We start from the raw sequence: 16,329 nt of genomic DNA, 5'->3' as shown, positions 1-16,329 counted from the left end.
CTCCTTTTTTTTTTTTTTTTTTTTTTTTTTTTTTTTTTTTTTTTTTTTTTTGGTACCAGGAATCCAACTTGGGACCTTGTACTTGTGAAGCAGGTGACGGAACCACTGAGCTAAATCCCTAGCCCAGCATATATGTCTTATTAAGTTTACAAAGCATGTTAGCGAATAGTAATTATACAGTGCACAATATACTCTCATAAACTTAAAAAACTTAAAAAAATAGGAAAACCAAAGGTCAAACTTTTAACATTGTTAATGAGTCTCTGAAAAGATGACTGTACTGAAAAATCATACTTATCACTACAGATTATTTAGAAACTAGTGCAAGTGAAAATAAAGCAGGTGTATAGCCTATGGGGCCTTTTATTAGGGCATCAGTATAAGGAAACATAAAAGGGAAACAGAACAAAGGAAAAGTAAAACTAAAGGACAGAAAAATAACAGTGGCAATTAATGAAGTAGAAAATGTGCAAATACTAGAAAGGTAAGTGTAAGAACTGGTTCTTTGTAGAAAAACAACTAATCAAAACATTTAGCATGTATAATCAAAAAGAAAATATAAATTAAATTTGAAAGGGGCAAGACTAAAGACATAAATGCTATAAATATAAAATTCTATTGTGATACATTTTTAAAAATATTTTACAGAAAATAAAGATGAAAAGGTAAGCAAAGAAATAAATAGAGAAGAAAATTTTACAGTTGTCTAAAATTTCTTGTTAAAAAGGAGGGAAGCTTTTTAAATGCTTTATGCCAAACCTAATGTTGATATTTGAAAAAATGAAAAATCCTAGAAAAATAAAACTATAGACCAAACTCCCTCATATTTATAGATTTTTAAAATTCCCAAAATATAATGACAATTGAATTTATACTTTTTTCTAAAACTACTGCCTTGTGGTCAAAACTTGGTACTAAAAATGCAACACTGATTTACTATAAAATTCCAAAAATTATTCAGTGCCTTCGGCCAAAAGAGAGGAGCCACAGGGGCATTAATTCATTAGAGGCCAAACTGTCTTTAATAAGGTTCAGCCTGTAATGCTGCCTTTTCTCACTCTTAATAAACTAGAAATATGCATCAATATTACTTGAGACAAGAAAAGCCACTATTTATATTGAAACAGTGATATCCACATTTTTTGTTCAAAAAACACACACTTGTAAGTGATTTGTTTTTAGACGATTATCATTTTCTTCTTGTCTTTCTGTGTTTCCCATAGTTTTGTGAGGAATAACATCAGCACTCTGCATAATGCTTTGCATAATTCTTTCCATCACAGAAATCTTTTAGAATCTTACAGAATTTTCAGCACTGTCCCCTAGAAAAATACATTATCCACAAGTAAGCACCAATTTTGCATGGCTGCTGGTCTTACAGATTTATTAAAACTCCCATGAGAACTCTAGGTGAACAGACTGTGAACCAATTCCAAAGCAATTTCTCAGGCAACAGCTTTTGGCCAGAACTTTGTAGATGGAAATAGCGACTATTACTTTTTACCAGTTTTGAAATGAATCAACCGTATCTCAGAGGTTAAGAACTCACAAGTGGGAGGGAGGGAATTCCCACAAGTGGCCATTTCCCCTTGCCCTAGCCCTGTGTTTCACGGCCTTGCAGAGCATGGTCTGATTATACACTGGTCAGGGTGTCAGAGTCCTGACTGGCCCCCAAAGCTCTGGAGCAGCTCCTGACTGTACCATGCCTTGCTTTCACCATCAATAAAGCAGAGGTAATCATACTTGCCTGGCACACCCTCCAGAGTTGTTATGAAGATAAAGTATGGGGAAGGCCCTTGCAAACATAATTTATCTTTATTAGTAGTAGTACATAAACGTGTCTATTATGAATCTCTTACAACTCAGGCAGCACTGGGATAAGTGCTGATGAGATCCAGGTGGGGGAAAAAGAGACAAAGCATCTGACTAAGAGGCAATTAAGATGGGCCCCTCTTGTTCAAAAAGTCTTTGCTTGGGTAATTAGCGACCTACTGTAGATCCAGCAAGGGTTTCCCGGCTCTTACATCAGTTCTCTGTGGCCATCCCATAAAGTGAGCCAACACAGTGGGGAGTTCCCAGCCACAGAAAATGTTTGCCTTCATGGGAAATTCCATCTAGCTTATGGCTGTGATTTAATTTTAATAATTAAAATTTTATGTTGATTTCTGAGTTCACGTTGTTCTTGTTATTGTTGTTGTTGTTTTCCCCCCTCCCCTGTGTTCATCACAGCCTGGCTCAAGGCTACAAGACAATTAAGCCAGAGAAAGGGGTTAATCAGACCGCCTACTCCTCGGGCAGGTCAGAGGTGATGCCCTCATCTTGATGCCCTTGACGTTGGCCTGCTGGGTCTCACTTCAGCTTAAAGAGACTCAGTTTCTTTCTCAGTAATCTGGGACTCATGGAGCCCGCTGTAATGAAGTGGAAAAGCTCTGGATCTTGAAACGGACTGTGAAAATGGTAGGAGTCGTTGCATTTCGAAGTTCCCTGGGCCTCCCTCCCAAATATCTCCTTTATCACAAATACACTTTGACATCATTACCCGTGTTCTTATTTGGTTTTTGCTGCTCATTGCTCTGGCCTATTTCCATATCCTCGTTCTTTATCAATCGTCTATTTTATTTCTAATGTACCCAATGGAAGGGTAGTTGAAGCTCAAAACTGCATGTACTGATCCTTTCATCCCTAATCACAACCTTTCTCCAGCTGCTCCGGAGTGACAGTTGTAGAGCCCGTAAGTATGAGATCACTCCAGGCTGTTCTTCTAACCTCTAAATGGAGTCAGTCCTCAGGGATGGATGGAATTTCACTGCGTTTTCCCATTTCATTTGTATAATGAAATCATTGTTTGGCCTCCCTTCTGTTCTTTTGCCCTTTTTGATCTTAAGGTGGACCATTCAGTAGCCACCTCCCCCATATCTCTATGATAACTAGAAACTTTAAAAGAATGCCCAGTGATTTCATTTTTTTTCTAAAGCTATCACATCAAATAAACTCCCTTGTTCACAGCAGTGTCCGTGTGTTACATGCTTGCATGTCTTATATGCACATAGAAATAAATATGTGTATCAACCCGTAATGTGTGGACTTGGGAAAATTCTAATCACCACCTGAAAAAAAATCATTCCTATCATGACTGGGTCATCTTATCATATTACATGTGTGCAGAGGCAACCCCAAGGAACAGGGTGCAATAGAACTGTACCCTTCACTACAGTCACCCAGCAAACCTGTTAAAATACAGATCACCAGGCCGGGCGTGGTGGCGAACACCTGTAATCCCAGCATTCACAGGAGGCTGAGGCAGGAAGAGTTTGAGACCAGCCTGGGCTACATAGTGAGTTCCAGGTCAGTCTCAACTACATAGTGAGACCCTGTCACAAAAAAACAAACAAACAAAAAATACAGATCACCAGGCCGGGCGTGGTGGCGAACACCTGTAATCCCAGCATTCACAGGAGACTGAGGCAGGAAGAGTTTGAGACCAGCCTGGGCTACATAGTGAGTTCCAGGTCAGTCTCAACTACATAGTGAGACCCTGTCACAAAAAAACAAACAAACAAAAAATACAGATCACCAAATCGTACCTCAGAGCCATGACTCAGACTTTGAGGATGAAGATCAGAATTTTTCATTCTTGGGAAGACCACTGTGCTTTGAAAAAAACATTGCCATAGAGGATTCATTTGACTGAGCTCCTTGATTGTGCCTGTATTTTAGATGCTTTAGGGGAAAACTGTTTATCCACAAAGCTCCCAAGAGGACAGTTCCATCTGGACTACATAAAACTTGTTCCAGATGGAAGCTGCTGGATGTAAATTGACTTCTTATTCCAGCTTCAGAAGCTGAATCCTGAGGCTCTCAGGCCAGCCTAGGGTCTTCTCTATGATGCCACAGAAGGGTAGGGTCTGTCCACAGAATGGTGGAGTCTGTTTCCCTTTTGCTTTTTTTTTTTTTCCTGTACAGTACTAAAGATGGAACACAGAACCTTTGATCTACATCCCAGCCATTTTCCTCTTTTTTATTTTGAGACGGTATCTCACTAAGTCACTAAGTCACCTAAGCTGGGCTAAAACTTGAAATCTTGACTCAGCCTCCCAGAATTCTGGGATCACAGGTTCTCACCACCACACCCATGCGGAAGTGGGTATTAAGGTAGCTCCAGTAGGATCTGCCGTGTGCCCTCCTCACCCCTAGAAATTCAATATTCATTACATTTTATTGCCCTAAGACAAGTTTTGCCAACATCGTTCCTCATGATATTTGAGAAGAGACCTCAGTTTGAGATATCATTGACAAATGTTATCATTTGAGTCTCAAGTGACCCCAAAGGTCCATGTAGTAAAGATTTGCCCCCCATAATGGCACGACTGGGAGGGAGCTGGTAGTGGATCCTAGTGGGAGGTCTTCCGGTCTTTGGGAACTTATCCTTGAAGGGGATTAGGGGACCTTCCTTTCCTGTACCTTTCTGCTCACTTCTCCTTCATGAAGTACATGGCTTTGATCCACACCCACTTCTGCAATGCTGTACTCCCTTAGGCCCCACACAAGGGTTCTGATAGTGAAACTTCTAGAAGTGTAAGCATCTTTATAAGGTGACATCTCAGACATTTGCTACAGCAACAGAAACCTGACAAATGGATGTATCACAGAAATAATGGTTTGGTACAAAAGAAAGGATGTGATGACCAGAAAACTCTCATGTAGAGTCTGCAAGTGTTTTTATGGAACTCCACACTCTCTGTTGTTCTCCTTCGTCAACTCTTTTGAAGGAGTATAGCATATTCATGGGAGTAGCGAAGGTCTTAGCTTTTTTCAGAGTTTAGAGAGAGTACTTGCCTGCGTCAGAAACAAAATGAGAAAACCCTATCTAACCAATCATTCTTTATTCTCTTCTTAAAACACATTATGAGGGGAATTATGTTGACCAACCATATGCAATTGTGTTTGCTGGAGTCTTCTGATCTACCCTATAATTCATAATAATGACCTCACACAGCATAAGCCTTTTCATTAGAATGATGACATTCGTCGTACAAGCCCACATTTCTTTTTCTCATCAGTGACTTGAGTGATCTTGAGTGAGTAACTTCAACCCTCTTTGGCCAGGAACTACTATCCATTCTAGTGTAAAAAGACTGATGAATTACATCCATTGAGGGTTTAGGAGTTTAAGTAATAAATAATCTCAATTTTACCCGAGTAACAAATAGTCTCAGCTAAAAGTACTGGCCGTTTCACCCTAAAATGTATTGGAGATATTACTGATGCCTGTAGAACAAGGTTTCCTCTGAGAAATGCAGAGAGATCAACTTGCTTGAACTACTTGGCTTTAACTTTTTCCATCCACAACCACTGAAAAAGACTAAAGTCCAAGACAAAAAGGGAATTTGTTCCTGAGTTGAAACTTCACTTCTGTTACTGCGGACAAACTAATAATACCCTCCCTCCCTCCTCTCTCTCTCTCTCTCCCTCCCTCCCTTCCTCTGAATAAAAATTAGTCTTCTGAAGCACATAAATATTAGTGTTATCCTCTATCTTTGGGAACTTATCCTTGAAGGGGATCAGGGGACCCAAGCCCTTCCTTTCTTCTACCTTTCTCCTCACTTCTCCGTCATGAAGTACATGGTTTTGATCCACACCCACTTCTGCAATGCTGCACTCCCATAGGCCCCACTCAAGGCGTCTAACTGATAGTGAAACTTCTAAAAGTATGAGCCTTTTATTTTAACACACACAGTACACATTCACATTCCCAAGTACATATATATATATATATATATATATACACACACACACACACACACACACTCACACTCACAAACATTTACTACCATTGTAGCTCAGTGTTTCTGAATCATCTGCAAAAAATAGCTGATTTTAGTGCAAGTATGCTAGAAAACGAAATCATGTGAGCAGCTATTTCAATAATCACTTGAAACTACGACATTTCTCTTTAAATTTTATGTGTCATGGTTCATTTGCAAATTTAAAAGATCCAACAGATTTTATCTTTAATTTCATGACATATACGTGGTTTTTAAAGGATATTTGTCAGTCTTACCTCACTAAGTGTTGTAACCATGAGATACTGTTGGCTCAGAAGGGGACATACCAGACACTTGAAACAACCTCTAGCAGACATAAAATGGTGGCCAGGTAAGGACAGCCTGAGAAAACAGTCCTCCAAAGTGGTCCTCCAAAGTGGTGGTTTATGGAATAAAATAAGTTTGAAAAACAATTTGCTGATTCATAACCAAAATCTCCCAGTATTAAAGGATGAGCTACAAGAAGGAAAGTTGTTAAGTAAAATCATAGACTGTTCACTTAATGTAAATACCAAATGTCCCCTCAGGCATTAAGTGCCTTAGGCACTCCTAGATGGGACATTTTTGAGATGGCTGGATCTAGGGTATGTGATACTGGATTAAGGGTGTCTGGTACTAAATTCGTCCACTGATTGGAATTAGTATAGTTCTGGGTGTGGATAATGAGAAGGCCTACACTCAGGGTGAGCAGGCCACCCAAAAGGCTTGTAGCCTGAGTAGGATAAAGGGGAAAGGGAGGGTTGCTTCACGGCTGCTTCTGCAATGAGAAAAGAAACGAAGAAACACTGATAAGGGAAACGCCCAACGAAACAGAAATGCACGTGTGATGTCATGACTAATGATTCAGTCAATGACTCAGAGGGAAAAAGTCAGAAATAAACACATTATAAAAGTTTAGTTTTGATCAAAGATGATACTTCAAGTTATTGGTAAAATAATGTGTTAGCCAAGAAACTGGACAACTTAGCATCTACCTAAAAATCTGTATTTCTCCTTCAGGCTTACACCAATGTAAATTCAAGAAAATGAAGCCATGAAAATAGTAGTAAAAAGCATAAAAAACTAATCCCTAGATGAGAAAATAATCTAACTATAATATACAATCCAGAAAACAATGCAATAATGAATTAATCCAACTATGTCAAAACATCTTTTTATTCCAAATACCATAAAAAAAAAAAAGCACATACTGGGGAATATTACAACTCTCAATGCACAGTGTTAATTATGTTAAAATCAATATTTAAACACCTCAATTGAAAATAGGGAGAAACTTCTAGTAAATAAAATATTGCTTTTTTTTTCGGTCATACAGAAACTCTCAGTTTTACACTTTTAAGAAATAGGCAACAATAAAAACTTCAAGTACAAGTAAATAAAAGTCAAAAACATGATGATATATTACGTTGTGGAGAAATAAGCACTGTTATTCATTACTGATGGGAGTGTAAACTGATAAATCTCTATGGAAGTGAACAAAAAAAACAAACACTTTTGACTCAGCAATTCCATTTCCCATGAATTTCTTGTGTAGTTGAGAATTTAAAGTTCCTCTACCCCAAATTTAAGGAGAAAGGATACTGGTTTTTCAGCAATAGTCTCAAGGCATAAATAACTCACCACCATAACCTGTTTTACAACCACTGAATCAAACAGTAAAAATTTTAGTAACACACTTCTGAAAACAAGCCAGTCAGTAACAACTCCACACGTCTAAAAGCCAGCCATTTGGTTACAATGTCACATATTTCTGAAGCCAGACGACCAGTAACACTGCCATACTTCTGACTGCCGACTTATCAGAAGCACACACATTCCAATTACCCAGTTTCCGTGGCTCAAAGTCAAGCAATATTTAAACACTCTTGCTTGTGGACAGTGCTTCAATTCCTGAGTTCAAGGCTCCCGAGCCCTCCGAGATCAGGTTGTTTTGCCCTGATATAACTGTGCAAAAGGATTGTTGCCCCTTGTCTAGCAAACAGTAAAGTCAGGTTTTTGCTTTAGATGTTGAGTGGTATCCTGTTCTTTCAGTTCAAATTCTCACACTTATGACAAATGACAAGCATATATAAATATGTTCGTTCATTAAAGGACTGTTTAGCATAGCAACAGCTCATAAACAGCACAAATACTCTAAAAGGCCCAATAAACCAGTAAATCAGGTGTGTCCTGAAAAGGGAACAAGTTGTCACGGGGCAAAGGGGAAGAGTCATGTCTTTATTTTATTTGCCCTGTGTGCATGTATTATTTATTAAAAATCAAGTTAAATTTCAAATTATAGGTATGAAATGAAGAATACACATAAAAGTAGCAACAAAATTGTAACAGTTGCTAGGCTAAGTCACTGATGGAATGACTTTTAGGTGTCTCTTTCCCTAAATGTAATGCTGTGACACTACTTGTAAATGGGAACTATTTATAAATCCCATGAACAAATGGGATTCTTCTATTGCAAGTTGACCTGAGCCCAAAAAGCGGACAGGACGGTGAAAGAAACTTACCTATTAGAAGAAACAACATAAGAGAAAAGAAGAATTAGGGAAGTCTAAGAGCCTCCCTTGAGTGAAACTGACAGAACAATTCCTTCCTGTAATATCAGCAACTTTCAAGCAAATCCCAGAAGTTTGGCCAAGACTTAAGGGCTAACAATCCCTACACCCAGTGGGTTGGAGAACGTTGCTGTAATCGTATTGCAGCTGGGAAGTGCGTCATAAAATTCAGAGTTCACAAATCCATCCATTCTGTCTTTTCTTTTTAAAGTAAACCAAGTAAAAAGTAGTGAAGCACTTTGCTCCAAGCAAATCCAGGGGAGATTCTAGCAGGCTCTACTTGCAAAAGACAGCTCTGCCTATAGCTCAATATCCATCAGAAATAACATCTCCCAAGGCAGACTGCTGAGTCACACAAGTACCCAAAAAGTAATCTTAATTTTCTTACCTCTCTGCAGTGGGATCTCAGAGTTCAGAAGTCAGCTTAAGCTTCTTTCTTTCAACCAGAGAACTCTACAAAAGAGAAAACAGCAGAACAAATGAAATCATGTTGCCTAAAGGTGACATCGAGGTATCTAAGGATTAAAGTAGCATATTAAATTGATCCAAAGTCTCAAGCACAGAACTATTTTCACTAGTCATGTGATGTTCACATAATACTCAGACCGTGCTGATATTAGTTGTGGAGTTTGATCCAGAGTCTCAGGTACACACTAATGCTGAGAAAATTCAGAAGGCATATTTTTAATTATTTCATCACTTAATAGGGGGACTAGAAGTTTTCATTTCTAGCCTTGAAATATTTAACATGAGTTATATTGATTACAGGGAAAAAAATAACACTATAGGTACAATTTCCTTTTCTCTTCATTCATTTTAACTGATGTCTTTGGTCAAAATCCTTGACTAATATGAAAGTTAAGAGATCTGACAATTAAATTGGACACCCAGACTTCTTCCTGTACAAAGATGTTATTCTTTGGGATTGAAAAGGGCAAGCTTCCAAATATTTCCAAGTATTTCTTTTCATGTTAAAAAAAATCACTTCAATAATCACTTTTGTCGGCCATTAAGGTTTCAGGTTAATATCAGTCTTACAAAAATTATAGTTTTAAAAATTTTCTCTAAATACTACCATTGGGAAATCTGGAAAAAAAATTTTAAACTAAAATGCAAATGACACATTTCCAGTCCTGGAAATTTGTAAAAGTACATGTACTGTGCTCATTCCAGCCCTGTGATTTGGAGACCAGAAACCGGAAACCATGTCATCCTCATAGATACAATAATAGTGCAATAAGCATTTCACGAGAAATGCTACATTCACCCCATGGAATATTAGCAAGCTATTAAGTGTAATTAAACAGCATTGTATCAGATAACTTACAGAATTTTGTCAGTGGTTTTGGGTTGGAAAAACAAGATGCAGAAAGTATACAAAATTATTCTGTTGTTTGTTTGCTTGTTTGCTTGTTTGGTTTGTTGGTTGGTTGGGGTTTTTTTTTGGTAAGAAAAGCCAATTGTAAAACTCAGGCTTCATTTTAATGGATTCTTCACCAGGAGTGACAGATCCATGTCTAGAGATAGCTTTGGTTGCCATAACTGAAGGAAAGCTGCTAATGGCATCTGATAAACAGAGGCCAGAGATACCACTAAATGCTTTATGCATAAGCAGCCCCAAACAAAAAATTATCTGAAGTGTCACCAGTGCTGAGGGTGAGACACCCTGCTGTGAGAGCATGTATAATTGTATACTTAAATCATGGGAGTCTGGCAAACATACAGAAGCTCACCCTCTCGGCGGTCCTTGCAGCCTATCCTGGGAGAAACGGAAGCAGAGGTGAAGGCTGAGATGCTAATGAGGAGAGGAAGGGACGGATGGACCTGGCCCTGCTAAGATTATGATACAATCTTAAACCTGCAGCAAAAGAAGCAAGAGCACCAGGGTCAAACCATGTTTGCCATGATTATCTTGTTCCTTAGATGCAGCCAAGTAAGGAAAGGCTTAACTTTAAAACTTCACTGAAAGCACACTTTTTATAGGTGCGAGCAAATGAACTGAACCCGATGGGAGGGAGCCCGATGTAAAGGTCATCAAGGTTAGAGAAAAGATGTCTTAGCCTGCCTTTGTCAAATCTTTGCACAGCATTACTTAGATTCCCATGAATAATCTTGTTGATCTAAATTCATATGCATTAACCTCACCCTCTTCCACCCTTCATATCAGTAGTTTGGTATTTTTATTACACTGCAGGGAGTTGAATTTAAAACATAGCAAAACTCCAAAAATACGACAAGTGACTCATTCACTTTGCATAGAGGTGGGTGTGGCTGGTTCTGGTGTTCTTTTCCTGCGGTGACCTCTTTCACTTCTATCTTTCCAGCGAATGGGTACATTTGTCCACCCCCTTACCCATGGGGCACACATTCCAAGACCCCCAGTGAATGCCTGAAACCGCAGGCAGTGCAGCTCCCTATACCTATCATGCCTTTTCCTCCCATACATTTGTACGTAGATAAAATTTAATTTATAAATTAGGCACAGTAAGGGAGTGACAACTAATAGTAAAATACAGCAATTATAATCATACACTGGAATAAAATTTCCAGCATCCCTAGTGTTGTGATTTGGAGGCATTACTAAGTAAAATAAAGATTACTTGAACACAAGCTCTTATGCTCTGGACACAGGATAAGCACCATTACTTGAACACGGCAGTGTCTAAGCGATCTGACAACTGAGCTGGGTATTAAATGACTAACGGGCAGGTAACATATAGAGCACAGTTACACTGAACAAGGGCGATTCATATCTCAGGCAAGACGGAGCAGCAACATGATGTTTCATCACATTGCTCAGCACAGTACACACCTGAAAACTCTTACAGTAATTGTCTCAGTTCACAAGTGCTTCTGTTCACCAACAGTTCGGTTCACAAACAGGAACGTCCAGCAAAACTCTGTTTCCATTTGCGAACTCCTCACTGGGTGATGTCAGGGCTCCTACACTTGGTAACTTGTACACGAGATGATACCAGATGTACAAGTAAACACCAGGAAGATAGGCGAACCGGGGAAGGGCAGATATAGTCTCACTACTCACGTGACAATAAATGCTTTTTCTAACTCTCCCTATAGCACCATGCCTCTGTTCTTTTTTTTTTTTTTTTTTTTTTTTTTTTTTTTTGGTACCAGGGATTAAACTCAGGACCTTGCACTTGTGAGGCAGACGGCGGAACCCCTGAGCCAAATCCCCAGTCCTTTCTCCATTCTGTTTCACACTCCTCAAGGTGCACCCATTTTCCTGCAAATGACTGAGTTTGTCCTTCACTGTGGTAGAGTAGTTTCCACTGTGTGTAAATACGGCATTTTCTTCATCCATCCATCCAACGACGGACACACAGGCAGCTTCCAAGCTTCTGCGAGTATGAGCACGGGTATGCGTGGATCACTGTAAAGTGATGACTTTAACTCTTCTGTGAATATACCTAACGGGAATATCTGGGTCAAATAGGATTGCTATTATTTGTTTTTTTAAGGGACCTCATAATATCCTTCTTTCCAGGCCTGTACTGCCCAAACTTAGCTTTTTTCTGGCTCTTCCGCACAGTAAAAGCTCTCTTCCCACCTTCTGCTCCTATCTTTCTTCTCACAGATTCTTCACACTTTTATTTTACTATGAGGCGTTTCCTCACTGGAGCAAAAAGATCTGTAATTCTCACCCTAAAGTATTTTTTTTTCCACATGAAGTGTCTGTATGTATCCAAATATTTATCTTCAAGCTGTTGTCTGATTGTGACTTCAATAGCACCAGAAAGTTGGCAGAAGTCCAGTCTCTGTTTCCATGACTACTGGCATACACTGAATACTACTTTCCTAATATTCCTTGAAAGCCGTCACTCTTCGGACTAGACTATGCCAAAAGCGTTTCATTCCCACTTTTTTTTTTTTTTAAATCTGAAAAGCTTATTTCAGCTTTCTTGTCTGTGTGACAGATTACAAGTATGGCTACCAGAGGAGAGCCCAGAGCACGGGCTCACAATAACAAGAGGTTCCATTCTTCCTCTTGGGAAGTCTACCTTCAACGCAGGATACTCAGGTACATGGCTTGTGTCTAGATGTCCCCCCAAAGCCTCATGCAGTCATAGGTGAGGCTTTTTCAGGATGGATCTAGAGTGTGTGAAGTTGGGGCTGATTCATGGTGCACTGCTGGGCTCAAGGGCACTAGGTTTAAGGGTGTGAGTGCTGCCTGCCCTAAGCAGTTTGAATAAAATAAAAGGGCAGAAAGACATTGTTAAGGTCCCCTGTTGCTTTTGCTATCTTCTGTCCACCATGAACTGTTTCTCCTCTGTGACACCCCTCTGCCATGTGGCACTCTGCCTTGGAACCAGCCAACTGAGGACTGAAACTTCTACAAGCTGTGAGCTAAATAAACCTTTTTCTGTTTAACTTGGGGTGTCAGGTATTTTGTCTCGGCAATGAAAAATGTAACTAAGATACCAGGAAAGGAAGCTTCCATAATAGATTGGCAATGTTGGCATCAGCAGAGGAGTGCATGGGATGGCAGGCGCAGCTGGTATCTGTTTATTGCCTCCCAAATAGTCACAAGAGACCTTTTTAGTGATGAAAGAAACTTTAAGATAAATATACCTTTCTACATATCTGAAGTTCAGTTAAGAATGTAGATAAATACATACCCCACACACACACACACACACACACTACATCTGATGTACACACAATGTGGAAAAGATCAAAGGCGCTTGTGAGGACAAGGATCCACTAGAAGCATCTTCTTGTTGCTTCCATATTTCCCAACTATGTCAGACTCCCTCCTGATGACTAGTGGACTCTCAGAAAGTGACCAGGAACACAATACTTGCCAATTCTCATGACCAGGTCTTTCACCGACTACAAATATCTGCTCACATGTCACCTCCTCTAAGAATCCTCTCTGACTGCTGGCTTGCCAAGGGCTGTTGGCCCTGCCAATGACTGTTCCGCCTCAGCCAGACTCCATTCCATTCCTTGGTATTCATTTATTCGTAACACACATCACCAGCTGATGTCCCACTTTCAGTATTTCCTAGGTTATGGGATTTCTGCCTCCTCGTTTCTGCTGTATCACAAACACCATCACCAGGAGAACCTGGCTGTCCTGCAGATGGGAGCCAGGACAGAGCCAGGTGCACAGCCAAAGCCAGACACAGCTTTATGGAACGCCTCCGTTCCACGAACTTCATCTTCTTCCTACACATCTGAGGAAAAGGTGGCACGGTCCAGTCGAAGTTACTCAGAGAGTAGTGAAACCTGAACATTTTATTCACATCCACAGTCCTTTGCCTTCAAACACTGGCTCAGATTTGTCTTATTTTCCTTCTTTTGTTTTGTTTTCAAAAAGTTAAAAGTCGTTGATGTCGACTCTTTTCTCCCAAGGGAAACAGCAAAGACAACTGTATATTCTACAAAGAATATAAATATTTCTTAGTCGTGAACCAGAAATTTTCAACTAATTCTCAGGAATTCCCAAGGAATTACAGACCCTGACCTTCCTCTTTCCATGGCGAGTTCAGAGATGCAAAGATTACTATACACACAACTTCTACAGATGAAAACTTGATGGTCTGGTTCTCCCTTAAACATTGCTGTTTATGCTAAGCTTCCTTCCCTTCGCTTATAAAAACTTCACACTGAAAATAAGACTCACTTTTTTTGGGGGGGTACTAGGGATCAAACTCGGGCCTTGCACTTGTGAGGCAGGCGGTGGAACCACTGAGCCAAATCCCTGGCCCATAAAATTCACATTTAACATAAAGTCCTTGGGACAATTAACCAATTTCCTTCCCCAATACCATCATTTTCTTCTGTTTATTTTCTCTTCTCTCTTGTGGCTCTTCCCTTGCATTTAACTGTTCCTCGTTCCTAGTTCTGTGACAACATCTCTGCCACTACACTGCTGTTGTGTTTTAAGTTGTATACACAGTAAGCATCCTAGATTTGAGGAATAGTCATGTCCAGATGCTCTATATGCTACAAATTAACTCACTTAATCATCCCAATAAATTTGGACAGTCTGTATCAGTTCACCGATTTTAAGCACTAAAAAAAGTTGAGACTCAAAAGGTTAAATAACTTGCTTCTTGAGGACACAACTCATGAAGACAGCCTGGTTTCAAATTCTAGACCATTTTTTTTTAAATCTCACTATAAGTCCCTTTTGGACCTACAGGAAATGCAGTATGGTGAGAATACATAGGGACAACAAGAGATAAAGAAGGACAGAAACAAGATAAAAGAGGTAAAAGCCTGGGCTTTGAAATAAATTTTATGTTTGAATCTTTAAGACGTATTAGCAAGCTCTTCAATCACTCTAAGCTTTACAATTCCCTCCTTCAAATAAATGAAGGTAAGGTAGTTATTATTCTCACAGGGCTGATGTAGGATTACATGAAAAGCACATTCCCCCTGTCTCATCAGCAGATGACAGGCAAATAAACCACCTATGAAACCAGCCATGGGGATGTGAGTGTGAGTGTGTGTGCCTACGGGTGTGTAAGCACACAGAGCATCTCCTGTCAGGCTCATGAGCCTCTCTATGCAGAATCTCTTCAAGTTCGACAAACTAGGAGCTCTGGGCTCATCTGATGCGCTGGACTTCAAATGTGAGTCTCCCAGATTGTCTCAAAGCCAGCAACTCCCAGCTGCTGCCAATCTAGGATGTCTGAGTATCTCCAACCCTAAATTTCCAAAACACAGATTCTTCCCATTAAAATACCACGCATACACCGAAGTTGCATTTCTTTTCTTTTTAATGAATAAACAACTCTTCCATCTCTGTATTGTGTCTCTCTGCCCAGGTGTGAGGTAATTGTTAATGCTGATTGAAACTTCCCACAAAGTCAGCGCTGTCTTTCTTTGCACTATCAAAAGCTGCCCTAATGGTCTTCAAGGAATTGCAAATATTTCAGACTTTGAAAGCCCTAGGAGTCCTTTAAATTTTGGAAATCTAACCTGTCTGGCCCAGTGCCCTGTGAATGGGGTTCAGGGGCATTTTTCTGAAGAGGGAAATACTACTGCAAAAGTCTCATCTCCAACATATTTGAGGTGCAAACGGAAAAACCAGTGAGAGACTCTGTGTTTTGATTCTCATTTCCTCTCTCTACTCAAATCTGTGAATCATTAGGTAAACCCAGCAGAACAGGCAATCCTCTATGTGCATGGATCTGCTGTGGACCCATCACAGTAGTACTTGGCCAGAACACATTTTAATTATCATCATCCAACTATCAAGTCTCTTCCAACAAACAAAACTAAGGGATTATTTGCAAACTGTACATATTCACCTGAGGTGTGTCATTTAGTACCATCCTCTCCAGACCTATTCCCTGATGCATTGTTTCTATGGGTCTGGGATAGATCCTGCATTTGAACCCATTCCCTCATCTGACCAAGTGTTGGAGATTCCCTAAACACAGCTGAAGAACACTGCTGTCCCTCGTATTAACCACCCACTGATCTATAAAGATGTCAGCAAGCAGAACTTTCACTCAGGGCCAGAGAAGGAAAGTAAGAGTTCATCAGAAGAAGGTTTCAGCCCAAGGAGCTTCCCAGTTTCCTCCCCACCCCTCCCCGGTCCCTGGGTTTGGAATTGAACTTGAAGGAAAGGTGAAGTTTGAAAATTAAATGCAGAGTTTTCAAGACTTTCTCATCCGGGCATAATGGTGCACTCTGGTGATCCTAGCACGCTGGAAGGCTGAGGCAGGAGGACCACAAGTTTAAGCCCAGCCTAGGCAACTTAGCAACTTGCTGAGAACTTCACTCAAAAATAAAAAAGGCACAAGGATGTAGTACACTGCAAAGGCTCTGGGTTCAATCCCCTACGGCAAAAAGAGAGAGAGAAAAAGGGAAGGAAGGGAGGGAGAAAAAGAAGGGAAAGGAGAGGAGAGGAGAGGAGAGGAGAGGAGAGGAGAGGAGAGGAAGGCAGGCTTCTTCTTTGCATAAAAGGGCTGGAAGAC

The 16,329-nt window shown here is 40.0% G+C and overlaps 1 long non-coding RNA gene across 2 annotated transcripts in view; it reads right to left on the bottom strand.

The window, feature by feature from the left end:
* The window catches only part of LOC117283266, a 217,943-nt gene that overhangs the window by 27,946 nt on the left and 173,668 nt on the right, over positions 1-16,329 (bottom strand). For both annotated transcript variants that reach the window (XR_004514254.1, XR_004514253.1), the window contains exon 3: positions 8,763-8,827. This is a non-coding gene — a long non-coding RNA (uncharacterized LOC117283266). The remainder of the gene's footprint in view (positions 1-8,762; positions 8,828-16,329) is intronic.

The sequence above is a fragment of the Fukomys damarensis genome, unplaced genomic scaffold (genome assembly GCF_012274545.1).
Source record: "Fukomys damarensis isolate Sample0158 unplaced genomic scaffold, DMR_v1.0_HiC HiC_scaffold_24, whole genome shotgun sequence".
Classification (NCBI taxonomy): Eukaryota; Metazoa; Chordata; class Mammalia; order Rodentia; family Bathyergidae; genus Fukomys; species Fukomys damarensis.
This window is presented reverse-complemented; position numbering and strand designations above follow the sequence as displayed.